The sequence below is a fragment of the Lissotriton vulgaris genome, chromosome 5, assembly GCF_964263255.1.
Source record: "Lissotriton vulgaris chromosome 5, aLisVul1.2, whole genome shotgun sequence".
Lineage (NCBI taxonomy): Eukaryota > Metazoa > Chordata > Amphibia > Caudata > Salamandridae > Lissotriton > Lissotriton vulgaris.
In genome coordinates, this window is record NC_141693.1 from 275,032,914 (window position 1) to 275,047,581 (window position 14,668).

Sequence of the window (14,668 nt, forward strand, 5' to 3'; positions counted from 1 at the left end):
CAGAATGCAGGATGTTATTTTTTTTATTCTTCTTATTTTGCTTTAGTATAGCTCCAACCATAAATGTTATGGTATCAAAGGACATTCTCTAACTGTGCGCCCTTCTGTGTAGATATGAGAAGTCTTGCCATAGAACTTGCGGAATGATCACTGAAAACTGGATGCTGTTTGTTGATATTTAGTTGCATGTGCATTAAGGATTGCTTAACTGGAGTTTGTGCGAGTTGGTGTGAGTTAAAGGAGCTCGATTGTGGGAGATATTAGTGGCATTTTGTGTATGTTGAGTTGAAGGACATTATACATGATCAACAATGGATAGAATGACCAGAATAAACTCCTAACTTTTTCTAAAAAATTCATCTGGCCTACAATTTCCTTCTGGAACATCTGAGTCACTCTTCATCTTCATTAAGAAATGCATATGTTGCCAGCTAGGTCACGGTCACTCTGAAACAGGTTGTAAGGATCAGGGGAAATCTGGTGTAATCTATAAGGGATCTAATGTTGACTATCGCACTTCTTAACTGGGTTGTTCATCTAGAGTAGAAGATGAAGATTTGCATGCATGTTGCCAAAGGCCCCCATATCTCAAAAGGTTGTTTTTTGCACATTCTCCTCCTTTTAAAGCACATATATATTTTCCAGCAATTGGTTTGTTCAAGAAATTTACACATCTCGGAAACCTTGTGTTTATCTATGGCTGAGCCAAGCCATTGACATGATCCAAGATTTCACTCGGTTTAAGGCTGTTATGTTCCATATAGGTACCCCAATATAGGCACAGGAAATGTCCAATCTTTCACCTATATTCTCCCCTACCATTACACATCATAACGGTTCTTAGTACTGACCTTTTACCTAGTTACGGTAATGTCCAGAGATGACATGGGGCTTTCTCCAAAAAGCTTAAGCTTCATTCATTATGCATGAGGATTCTTGGAATCACAGCAGGACAGCATGCCTACCATCTCCTGCATATTAACTATGTATAAGGGTCATTCCTTCCGTCATCCCAGTCCAACATGACACAGCAAGGTATATCCCCAGGGGGTCAATCACAATACATAAAGACCTGGTCTGTAAGGCGCCTCTCTTAAGGCCGAACAATATAAAGCGGAGGTAGGGATTCATAAAATCTAATTCCCAAATACGCCTCTCTTTTTCTTAACGAGGTAGTAACCAACAGCTTTTTTGCCTTCAATTTAAAGTAAAAACCACAGTTGATGGACAGAATGCAGAACAATGTCATACATTCACCCCGTACAGAGATCTGGGCCCAAATCCATCGTTTTTTTGCACTCCACACCACCCCAGTTCAGACATGGCCATATGCAAATCAGTCTAACCCTGTGCCTCATGGGAATAGTCCAGCCCGAACTGCTAAGCCATGCCTTCCCTGGACCGGAAACAAGCTTCCGAGGACCGGTTTCTGGCATTCCAGCCGTCTTCAGCCCGGCTTGCTTGAATCCAGTGGTGTAGTCTGCATGGGACTCACGTCTGAGCATACCCATCCCACTCGGGGTGACAAATGCAAAAACCACAGTTGATGGACAGAATGCAGAACAATGTCATATGGCTAGGTTCAAACTGGAATGGCATGGTGAGCAAACAAACGATTGATTTAGGCCCAGATCTCTGTACTGGGGTGAATGTATGACATTGTTCTGCATTCTGTCCATCAACTGTTGTTTTTGCAATTGTCAGCCCGAGTTGGACGGGTATGCTCAGACTTGAGTCCAGTGCTCTCCATTCCACTGGAATCAAGCTATCCTGGATAATGAGGGCTGAAAGCCCCAAACCGTTCCTAGGATGCTTGTTTCGAGTCCAGGGAGGACCTTGCTTGGTAGTTCAGGCTGGACTGTTCCCATGGGGCACAGGGTCTAGACCGATTTGCATATGGCTAGGTTCAAACTGGAATAGCATGGCAAGCAAAAAAACGATGGATTTAGGCCCAGATCTCTGGACTCCGGTGAATGTATGGCATTGTTCTGCATTCTGTCCATCAACTGTGGTTTTTGCATTTGTCACCCCGAGTGGGATGGGTATGCTCAGACGTGAGTCCCATGCTCTCCACACCACTGGATTCAAGCAAGCCGGCTGAAGACGGCTGGAATGCCAGAAACTGGTCCTCGGAAGCTTGTTTCCGGTCCAGGGAAGGCATGGCTTGGCAGTTCGGGCTGGACTGTTCCCATGAGGCAGAGGGTCAGACTGATTTGCATATGGCCATGTCTGAACTGGGGTGGTGTGGAGTGCAAAAAAACGATGGATTTAGGCCCAGATCTCTGTACTGGGGTGAATGTATGACATTGTTCTGCATTCTGTCCATCAACTGTGGTTTTTGCATTTGTCACCCCGAGTGGGATGGGTATGCTCAGACGTGAGACCCATGCTCTCCACACCACTGGATTCAAGCAAGCCGGGCTAAAGACGGCTGTAATGCCAGAAACCGGTCCTCTGAAGCTTGTTTCCGGTCCAGGGAAGGCATGGCTTGGCAGTTCGGGCTGGACTGTTCCCATGAGGCACAGGGTCAGACTGATTTGCATATGGCCATGTCTGAACTGGGGTGGTGTGGAGTGCAAAAAAACGATGGATTTAGGCCCAGATCTCTGTACTGGGGTGAATGTATGACATTGTTCTGCATTCTGTCCATCAACTGTGGTTTTTGCATTCAATTTAAAGTAAACACCGTTTTGACAAATGGCAGTCATCAGGTTTTGTTACCCCAGACCAACGTACAGGAGGGTTAATGTGAAAGGTGCATACAATTCTGAACATCATAATTAAAACAAAACCAGAAAAAATGTGGAAAGGCAAGATGACCCCTCACGTGCGCACCACCAGTCGAGCTCGCTGGTTGGTACTCACCAGCTGTGCCCACTTTTATCATCATTGGTAGTCATCTTGTCTTGAAAAATAATAAATATAGTGTCCAAATCGAAAACAATAGGTGCTGTGAAGTGAAGCGAAAAGATCACATCCCACGATGCGACCATGTGAAGCAAAAATTGAAATAAGTTGCACTTTTACTCGATGCCAACTTTATTATTCACTTGTGCACTTATTCAGATTAAAATTGGTTGCCTATCATGCATACCGCTTTATACTGCGCCGACATGTTTCATTGCCACAATAATTTTAGGGAAATTTCTTCAGGGCAAACAAAGTTGCCTGGCACCAGTACTGGACACTTAAATCACTTTTTCCGGGACTGCCAAAAGTAAAAACAGAAAGAATACACATCGCATTACTCTCAACTCATCCTTTCAAGCAGGAAAACTGTCAAACATTCATCTCGACTATAGGGTTTGTATTACCCTAAATGAGCCACCGTTCTGCGTACCAGCTCTATCCTTTTAGGTCACACAAGAGGCTCCGCCTGTGAGTCCTCTCGGTGGATTAACATTCAGCTGTAATGTCAATCTGCAAAATGATAGGTATATTATTAATGAAAAGTGGGCCCAAAGATTCACAACATACTCCTTTCTCACAATGGTCCCTCTGATATGCAGAATTAAGAACAACGACATGCATTGGTATGTGTTCATGATAAAGCAATCACGCAGTCCAACTCTTCGAAACGCTGTTAACCCCTTCAGCGCGGAGCGAATTTTCGCGCTGTGCTGAAGGTTCTAATGAGCCTATCGGCTCATGACGGAACGGTTCCGTCATGAGCACAGCTCAACCGACGCTCATGACGGAACCGTTCCGTCATGAGCATGAAAGGGGTTAAAACAATCTCACACTATACATTACTTTTCGAAAATTCCGAGTTTCCAGCGTGCCACCGCTTATAGAGATACAGCCACTCACTATCATCTCTCGCGGTTATATAATGCCCTCATCCTGCATCTAAAACCACCTTACCACCCGGGGCTTCACGGAGCGCTTCCTCTCATCCGTTTGTTTCTCCCGACCAGGCGCCTCGTATTTGAACTTCCGAGAGGCCGTCCGGTCACGTGGGGAGACAGTAAAACGTGGGCGCCATCTTAGAACAGGTATTACGCCCACAAAAACAGTATTGTTATATAGCAGGGATACAAACATGGTCATTTTCATGTGTACTCCTTCTGTGCACACAGTACATGATTGTGTTCATACTTTTTAAGCTCATAAGGGATCCCATAAACATAAAAATGTTTTTCCTTTTTATTATTTGTAATCTCTTCACTCTTTTTCGCACGTAAAAGCTGTATCAAAAAGACTTTTTATCAAAGACCTTTAGCAAACACCTCTGGGCTCTTTCAAAATCAGAACTATAAAAATAGAAAATACAAGTTCCTATTCTCTTCTCCCTTCACTAAGGTCGTTTTGCGATGTACTCATCGATAATGCATATACAATGTCAAATAGGTCTAACCCAACAAAATGACTCCCATATAAGGCTTTAGTTGGAACACAAATGCTGTCCTCACGCTTCTTTCTCATATTCAACAGATTCACTGCTCTTCTCATAAATAACACCTTTTTATCAAAAAATCCCTGACCGCACACAACACATAAGCGCAGCTCAATATCATAACTTAGTTTGGTCTTGTCAAGAGAGACTTCCCATTCTACACTAAAGGACACCATAGCATAGCCATTTTGTCCATGGTATTCTCAAATGGAGCTTATAACTTGACTTTATTACATTCTATAAAATCATTAAGCCCAACTTGATCACTTTTCTCTTGAAAAATCCAGCATACTTCCTTTGAGGCCAGCAGACCTTCGATATTCTGTGGGTCTCCCACTACTTTTTCTAGTACTACCCAAGTAAATGTACGTTTTTGCTCGTAACAGTGTTGTACTAGTTTAGTGGTTAGCTTTCCTGTCCTGATCGTGCTCAAATGTTCCTGCACTCTGACCTTGATTTTTCTAGTGGTGAGTTCTATATAGTGAAGACCGCATTGGCAAGTCAACCTATAGACCACATTCATGGTGTTACAATTACTAAATTGTGTTAGGTGCCACGTTCTGCCAGAGCTTGCCTGAGTGTCTGACTGCACATGAAATTAGTATGCTGACTTTTACTTTGGCCCTGGCGTTCCACTTATCTAGTGTGTGCGAAGAGGCCTAGGCCTGTCCCTGACAATGCGAGGTCCAGGACCTGTCCTGTGACCTGAAGCAGAACATGAAGCCTGTGCTCATATTAGGCAATGGACTACTGACTTTGCTCTGGGTACATCACGTAAGTCGGTGGTTGCAGCATACACTGTTTTGTAAATTTAAAGCCAACACATAACTTAAGGTGTCTAAAACTGTACAATGGAGTCAATCTTTTCAAGCTTTATAAATGGCATGGTTTATATTTTAAATACTTTGCACACAGGAAACTCTGAACTCAATTTTAAAAGAGAAATTAAATTTCAGACTGATAAGAAAAACACTTGTAAAGATCCAATTTACTTTCAAAAGAGCTGTCATGCTAAGTACAACTTCTCCTTTGAATGCCATCTTTGGCATAAAAAGGATTTTATGGCGCATGGGGCAGGGCCATCTATTGCACCCACTTAGATGGCATCCAAAGCATAAGATATCCTTAGCATGACAGTTCTAGAGGCCCGAAATCCTGCTCCCTAGGCTACTACACACTACCAAGGGACAAATGTGCAAGGCTTTTTTGAGGTTGCAATGTTTTTTAATGTACAAAGGCTCAATTTGAGATTGGGTTTGTGATTCGGTATTAGGAGGGGGATTGTTCAGGGCGTCCCTTCCCAATACCGAATCACAGTGGTATGTGTGACTGTTTTGAGACCAAAATGCAGTTGCTAAACATTCGCATTTCACCACCTACTTTAAGAAGGTGGTAACCCATTCGCAAATGAGAAGGGGTCCCAAAGGGACCCCTTTCCCTTTGTGAATGTTTGGGGAATAAATTTAAGAGCAGGCAGTGGTCCCACAGACCACTGCCTACTCTTAAAAAGTGACAAGAATTGTTTCATTTTTCTTTTTGAAACACACCCCATTTTACTTTAAAGAAAATGGGCTGCAATTTTAAAAAACAATTGCTTTATTGAAAAGCTGTCACAAACATGGTGGCCTGCTGACCCTAGCAGGCCACCATCCCTGTGAGTTTTGCGATACCCAATGGGTCTCAAAGACCTACCTCATGAATATTATTGAGATAGGTCTATAAGCAACCCACTGGGAATCGCAAAAAAATGCTATTTGGTAATTGCAAACACCTTAATACATCTGATCTGGGCTCAAATGTCTAAATACTGTGGAAAGTTAATTGGGTATTTGCAAGTGTTTTTCCAAACAATCTGAAACTTCCTTATTCTATTCAGAGTGAGCTGAGTGAAAAGTATTTAAAATAAAAACCATGCCATTTATAAAGACTGAAAACACTAAATTCAATGTAGAGTTGTAAGATACCATAAGATATGTGTAGGGCCTTCTTCCAGTATTTTGAAAAGTCTTTTACTTCTGTTTTTTTTTAATAATACTTCATAGATAAAAATTGGCATAAGTCAACAGGTTGGCACTCGCATTAAAAAGCTGTAACCTGGCTTAGCCAAAACATGTTTGTATATGGTGAGGGCTTCAGCAAGGAAATAACATTTTTCGTGGAGTGCTAAATATTCTAGCATTCTCTGTTGTGACTTATTGAACTACCTCAAAAGCCAAATTGACCTAGGCATTACCTTTACTGGCCCTGGTATCAAAACAGCTGCAAAATGATGCACAGAATGACCCCTCCCCCCCACATCCGGCACCCACCCAACCACCCCCCATGGTCACTCGGAAACTAATACAGATATGAAGCACTACAAAGGGTTATTGTTACTGACCATTTTCCTACTGCAAACCATAAAATCACATCAGAACATCTTATGATTACCGATACCGGGCCCAAACTTGCCAGGGGTCCACACATTCGCATTGTGATCATGAGACTTCCATATGAAGAATGATTCACAGCGTCCTTCGAATCCCATCAGGCAGAAAGATGGGGCAGCTAAGAGTAAACAGCAAACATTTCTGGTCAAATTTAGCCTGAAATAACCAGCCTGGGGTAAGACAGATGCTTCCAACCACACCAAAGACTACATGCACAACTCTGCAGTGGGCACTGAACTTGTTGAGCTGTCACCCACGATGGATGAGGGGGCCCTCAAATCTAGCCACAGCTTCATTAGTGGTATTTGATAAAGCTTAAATTATTGCCATGACTACAGGCCGTGAACGCTGGTAGTGGCCCAGAGCTCTCCATATACATGAGAGGGTATTGTGTACAACTGAATGAAGGAGCTGGAAAGGGTTTTCAGCCCGACCTCTAACTCATCTGTGCAGTTTCAGGGTAAAATTCTTGATTGCTCTTTCACTTCCTTCCTCCTCCTTCATGGGGTGGATTTATTCAGCATGAGGCAGTATCCTTGCCTTTAAAAAGCAATTAACATAAAACAGTGCATGGCTACTGCTCATGCCGATTCCCATTCTTGCCCTCTTGGTATCCTTCTACTCTTTCAACAGCACCTCTGCCTGGCGTACATCACCGTAGGCAGGGCTCGAGTCGGGGTACCACGCGGGTGGACGGCGTCCCCGCACTTATTTTAACGGGTGGACGCCGTCCCCCCTGCCAAACAGCTGGACTTCACTCTTTGGCCTCTCTGGGACGAGATCTGAGCTCACAGCACGCTGCTCATGCTCAGAATAGATTCCATTAGGGATGCGACTCTGCCTGGCGGGGCTTGTGTTATCACGGCGAGCGGTGGGAGGCGAGCTGGAAAGAGTGCAGTTTAGATAATCACCCCTCACTCAAAGAGAACTCACTCGGCGCGGGCAGCTCTTTGGAATAAATTAGAGATTTCAGGGGAACCGACGTCCTCCACCAGGCAGTCAAGTGCTTGGAAGAGATAATAGTGACTTGGGATGAAAATACGACTGCCAGACACTTTCTCCAAGTTCATGAAGATGTGGAGTCAGATTTTACGTTTTGATCATATGAGACAGTTTATTTAGGTTTCCTCGTTTTTGTTGGTGTTTTTATTGGCAAATAAATCAGTTTCTCCCTCTGTCCATTAAAGAAGTGCTGTGAAGTGACATATATGCCATTATAGCGCTACCGAAAATAAATAGGTAAACAACCTTCACATCTTCTCAGATGCAATCGCATCTAAGGGGTGAGCGAGGGGAGGCAATGAGCCCGATGGTGCAAGCCATCTTTCGTGACGTCACTTCCTGCTGTGATGTCACTTCCGGTGACAGCGTCCCCCCACTTCTTTTTTTAGGACTTGTGCCGTGACCTGTAGGGATCACAGGGCCTTCTCTGAAAGGGTGTACAGGCACACAGCATCCCGCTGCCTCTGTGGCTAAGCTTGGTAGTCCTTATTGCAATTCGAATTTACGCATCGATGGCTCACACACCCTCCATCACTACACCAGATGCAGCTGCATCCAGTAACACGATAAAGGCAACTCTGTGATCGCCACGCATGACATGGAAACACTTCTCATATTGGCGCAAAACAAAACCAGAACCCTTCAAAACATGCCTCCTACAGTGGGTAGCTTGTTCCCCGTGTGTGCAAGTGCTTCACTGCCCCAAATGGGCAAAACATGTGCTAAATAAATGATACAATGCATATATATATTTTGTTTTCGTCAAACGGCGCCAAAGATATAGACAAGTCAAAAAATGCTTTTCCTATGGAAACATGATACTAGCTAACCTACCTACTGGCAAACACCAGTAGGTAATATGTAAGCTGCTCGGACGTCCTGCACAGCCGCTGATCGAGGGCCGCATGCTTGGGGGCAGCCTGCCCTGGTCCCACCACCGCCTCCTGGGGCCACCACCAGGCACCAGAAGCATCGAACTCACCTGCCTGCACCTGGGTCGGATTTGGAGCCCCTCTCCTCCTGTCTGGTATCCCACAGGCCTCCAAGGAAGGACACCCCACAGACTGCAGAGGGATCTGAGCCAGACACCGGTGTCTGTCTGCACAAGGCAGGCAGGTCGACGGGAACCCTCCGGGCCGCGCCGGGCAGTGGAAAGGCGGGGCAGTGAGGGAGACGACGGGCCTTCACTGCACTCTGAATGATTAAACCTTCAACAAACAGAGGCCTGGAGCAGCCCAGGTAGGAGGAAAGGAACATAATCCCGTTTCTGAGCTGAGTTCCAAACTACACCCCCACGCCCACGCACGGACTGACAGACAGAGGCTTTACCTTACCAAGGCTGAAGTATTCCGCAACCGTCCAAAGGGTCGAGATAAGGACTCTGATGCGAAAAGACAACATTTCCAGTAAAACCAGATTTCACAAGAGCCAATATAAGCCCTTCCACCGCGTGCCTCCCGTGTGATATTTACATTTGTGATTAAGAATGACCCTGCTTGCTCAGAGGAAACCGCAGGAAAATGAAATTTTGGGAGTCGAACCTCAGGGGCGGCGTAATTAAATATATTGCGGCAATATATTCAGGGTCACAAGATAACCGCAGAAGGTCGATAGATCCCGCGCACGCAGCCTTTACTGAACCTTCATAAAACAATAATGTATTATGTTGTTCATTCGTAATTCGCGAAGAAATGATAGGACCCGAGCTTCTTAGTAAAGCAGCACTAAAACAAGCATGCATATGCTTCACAGAGGGGCCTCCAAGTTATAGGCTGCTCAGTTAGTAAACATGAAATACAGAGCATTTCAAATTCAAATGTAATGAGGTAAACAACCAATGTAGGTAATGCAGAATAGAGCTGGAGGGTAACATAAGGGGTTATTCATCCCATGGGCTTTAAACAGGGCCACTGGAATTGTGTGTCAGGAGAGGGACAAATTATGTGTCAGGGCAGAGGACATTATGCGGCAAGAAAAGGAAAAAATTATGCGGCATGATGCAGCACATTGTGTGATAGCATTGCTTCATTTTTCATAATTTTTAAACTAGGTAAAACTTGGTGGCCATTGGTTGCATCTCATTAGTACAAGTTTAACATTCAAATATAGAAATAAGCAACAGAAAGTTGACCAGTTCCGCTTTGTAAAGGGCCTTCCAGTGGTTGGCAACACATGCTTTTGCATTTTAAGTAACTTTTTAACTGTGTGAGCTAGAAACGATTTTTTTTGTTAAAATCTGCAGATTATGCAGCAGATGATGGATTATGTGGCAAATGAGGCAAATCTATAACTATGCAAAAATCTCCGAGGTCGCACAAACGCATCATTCCAGTGGCCCTGGTTTTGAAGACGGGGCAGCTGAGGTCATCATGTTGCACAGGTTTGGCTCTTAACAGGAGTGGTTTTAATCTCACTTAAAGCTAGTGAAGGTGTTATCACTTCTTATGACTGGAGAGATTGTCCAAGAGTATTGCTCTTGGCACTTTAATGATCAGCCACCAAATCTGGCCAAGTGCCACTCTGGGATGAACACTTTGCGCTCAGTGCAGGATCACAGGTTGTTTGAGACTGAAAATTCTGACAGGCGATTTGAGTTTTACCAACCGGTATAGATAGGACCCTACAGACAAGGGCGTTACTTAGATTTCTGGAAGTAGATGGAGCCAGTTACTATAAACACACAAAAGACGTTGCCATGACAAGGAAACATAAGAAAATATGGGTTTTTCATTTCTAGGTCACTCAAGGGGAGAAAGTTGGAGCACAACTATAATAATAGTAAAAATATTACCCGTATTATAGCACAAACAATTGTACGGACTTTGACTGCCTAAACAAGTGTCAATGTTAACGTTTTTTGTTTAACAGACAATGAAAGGATATAAAGCGGGGTCTAAGCCAAATGAGGGAGAGACCTGTAACCCACACAACTTTCCATGATCCGAGAGCTCAATACACACAGATAAAGGAACATACACACTGCAAAGGGCAGTGGGTAGGGATTGGGAATTTCACAGACATGGTCGGCAGGTTCTCATCGATGAGAAATAACCTGATGGAATGGTGAAAAAGTGTCCGAGAGTGTAACATGTACGAAACGCAGAGAAAATAGTAACACACCCAATCACTAATTATCACGTGATTGAAGTTTTGCCTTTGATGGCAGTTTAGCCCCACCTGGAGTATAATTTTGCATTAGCTCCAACAGAATGCCCACACTGTTTGCTTTACATTCTTCTTTCTCGACAAAGCGTGCAAGCCTTCCGCTGTTTGTTTCAGGACAAGGATGGCCCAATATTTCTGCCTAAAAATATCCGCTCAGGCAGTGAGATCTCATAAAGCAGCATGCAACAAAAGATTGTGTGTAAATTACAAAGGAAAACGACTAGTATTTTCTCACACAATTATCTCCCCAAAAACAGAATGTGACAATCTACTGTAGGATTGTCATTGACTGGACCCCGGTGTAAAGGAAATTTGCTTGACAAAAGTACAGTATCCCATTAATTGTAATGGGGTGACCCAGTGACCCTCAGAACCTGGGTTCTAAAGTTTAGACAAAAAACAATGGTTCTGTCGGATGTATTGAACAATTTCTTTGTTAGGTTATAAATCTAGATAATTTTAATGTAATTTACAATAGACATCCAATGTTCAGGCACACACCACGCAATTCTTACTTTAAAAGATTTTTCTTATTATAGATATCTTGTATGTATCAGTCAATTGAATAAAAAGGCTGTCCAAGACAGAAGTGACATGAAATCATATACAAGGTGAAATGTTTTTAAGTGTCTAAAAGTGACAAGTGACGATTGTGCTATACAAGGAAAAGGGAAATAACACATTTATATACAAAACATACATTTTCATCGGTCCATTTTTTCGATAGTCACAACAAAGCAGGGCTATTTTCTTTTTAGAGAGTTGTGGCTTCTCATGGACGGATTGACAACACAACGTCGACGTTTCGACCCTAAAATGTGGTGCAGATTTGTTAGCATCTGTAGCAGGTCTTCATCAGGACAAGGGGAATGTGGGACAGCCTGAGGACTTTGGTGAGCTAGAGATGACTTCAATAGCTTAAAAAGGGGTATCAGCCGGCACGCTCCCAGTGATATCCTTTATGGCCATTCAACGCCGAGCTAAGACGAAGAAAGACGCTAGCTCTGCTGCTTCCAAGTGATTGCGGCGGCATACATACCTTATCTCTTCACCGACTGGTGAAGACATTCCACAATTATCTACGGAAGAATTGGATGTCTATTGGGCCTAAATCCATCGTTTTATTGCTCACCAAGCCACCCCAGTTCAGAAATGGCCATATGCAAATCAGCCTTGACCCTGTTCCTCTTGGGAACAGTCCAGACCGAATTGCCAAGCCATGTCTTCCCTGGACAGAAATCAAGTATCCTAGGACCGGTTTCTGGATATCAGCCGTCATCAGCCAGGATAGCTTGACTCCAGTGGCTTGGAGAGCACGGGACACTCGAGTGGGACGGGTATGCTCAGACGTGAGTCCCGTGCTCTCCATGCCACTGGAATCAAGCTATCCTGGCTGATGAGGGCTGAAAGCCCGAAACTGGTCCTAGGATGCTTGTTTCCAGTCCAGGGAGGACCTGGCTTGGCAGTTCAGGCTGGACTGTTCCCATGGGGCACAGGGTCAAGACTGACTTGCATATGGCTAGGTTCAAACTGGAATGGCATGGTGAGCAAAAAAACGATGGATTTAGGCCCAGATCTCTGTACAGGGGTGAATGTATGACATTGTTCTGCATTCTGTCCATCAACTGCTGTTTTTGCAATTGTCACCCCGAGTGGGACGGGTATGCTCAGACGTGAGTCCTGTGCTCTCCATGCCACTGGAATCAAGCTATCCTGGTTGATGAGGGCTGAAAGCCCGAAACCGGTCCTAGGATGCTTGTTTCCAGTCCAGGGAGGACCTGGCTTGGCAGTTCGGGCTGGACTGTTCCCATGGGGCACAGGGTCAAGACTGATTTGCATATGGCTAGGTTCAAACTGGAATGGCATGGTGAGCAAACAAAACGATGGATTTAGGCCCAGATCTCTGTACTGGGGTGAATGTATGACATTGTTCTGCATTCTGTCCATCAACTGTTGTTTTTGCAATTTTCCATTTTCGCAAGCGCAAATAAAAAGCATATATGAGCTCATGCAAATGTCTGCTGAGTGATTGTAATTCACTGTCCCTGCATTCCCTCTCTCCGAGACTGGGAAAACCTTTTCTGCCCTTGTTGAGAGTACATTTCCTGATTTTTCCTATGTGGGAAGAGATCGTAGAGGAGTAGGTGAACATCCTTAAACATGTATGTTTGAGGGTGTGCACAGACTCACAGGAAATTCCAACCCTGTAACAATCACATCCAGCCTGCCTTCAGCCCCTGTATGTTAATTTGCGGAAACATAGTAAAAATCAGAGCCTTGCTAGAATATAAACCATGAAATGATCTGTGCCCTAGCATAATCAGAGAGACCACTATCAAATCGCTGATAGGATGACAGAGCTGCCATAATGCGTCATCTCACAGCATCTCACCAAAAGTGACAAGTGGACTGTTTTACAGGCCAGGCAGTTTTCTGAAGCATTCCGTCCCTTGGACAAGTAGATATATTAGCAACTTCCACACCTATGTATATTGTGAAATTGTAGCGACCTTCCATAAATTACACATATCACATGCTGTATATAAAATATACAACCACAATAAAGATGGAATGTCAAGCTGTAGTTGTTAGGTAGGCCAAAGCAGGAGTATGCAAATATAATTTAGCTGTTAGTCAGAAAATGTTGCTCTTTGCAAAAGTAGGCAAGTGCCCTAAATTTCAAGAGGCAAACCTTTCTCTGTGCCGGTGAATCCCAGCTGCCAGAGGTTCTGCCTAGAAAGGATGCATGGTCTGGCTCACAGCTGCAGGGTCTGACCGGCAATGGAAAGGTTGTAATTGTCTTACTTGCTACTGCTCCCGGTGGTCCCCGGTCTTGAACCGGTAAAACAGAGAGCAGACCAGCTCGGCAAATGCACATTCACTATTCCTGCACCTTATGGTGGTGCTTTAGGCAGCTGGGAAACACTAGCGTACCTCTCAGCGACACATCTCCATCAATTCCCCCCCTAAAAAAATGTCCACAGGTTTCCAATTTGCGAAGCTGGTGTTATTAAAATACAATTACACAAAGTTGAGAGTCATAAGTAGTGGTTCATTTGTAAAATAAAAAGTGCCGGGGCTCTCCTCAGGAGGCAGCGCTAACAGGAGAAATGTGCTGGTGCAAACTTCCTCCTGACTAGAGTCCCGGCACTTATCATTCTGGGGAGGACTTGGCCTAATGGCTAGAGCTGCCTATTTCGGAGCTGGGTAACTGGGTTTGAGTCTCGGCGTGGCTAAACATCCGTAATTATGGAGAAAATTGCCTTTCTTCCAAATAAGTGTGTCCTTAATTGCTACTATAAGCACTGGTGCTGAGGATTAGGTGCAGGTGCAGAGCACCGGAAATTACCGGCTCAAATTAAGCACTGGTCATAAGACTTTTCACGTCCCAGTTAAAGGAACAACACTTTTACAATATCAGCAGAAAAAGGAGCAAGTAATATAAAGTATACAATACAATAACCATGCAAGGTATCAATACTGGCATAGTGGCTTTCTCTGTAAAACGCAAATATATTACTACATTGTTCGTACTACTATTTATGAATAATAAAGATTGTCAACCTTACTCCACAAAAAGTTTTGTTCCCTCTGGATCACTAGTTCGTCATGATGACTAGAAAAATTAAGAAAAAAAACAAAATAAACGATTACATACAGCCGGGAAATTCAACAA

General features: G+C 44.0%; 1 protein-coding gene across 4 annotated transcripts in view; it reads right to left on the minus strand.

The window, feature by feature from the left end:
• H6PD (hexose-6-phosphate dehydrogenase/glucose 1-dehydrogenase) overlaps positions 1-14,668 on the minus strand; it is a 52,756-nt gene that overhangs the window by 18,330 nt on the left and 19,758 nt on the right. Inside the window, exon 2 of one of the 4 annotated variants that reach the window (XM_086921396.1) lies at positions 14,562-14,608. The exons of 1 other annotated variant lie outside the window; for it this stretch is intronic. The gene's annotated coding sequence lies outside the window, so the exon portion shown is untranslated. Of the gene's footprint in view, positions 1-8,809; positions 9,032-14,556; positions 14,609-14,668 lie in introns of those variants that run through there. 2 more of the 4 variants (XM_086921399.1, XM_086921398.1) reach the window with 2 other exon arrangements.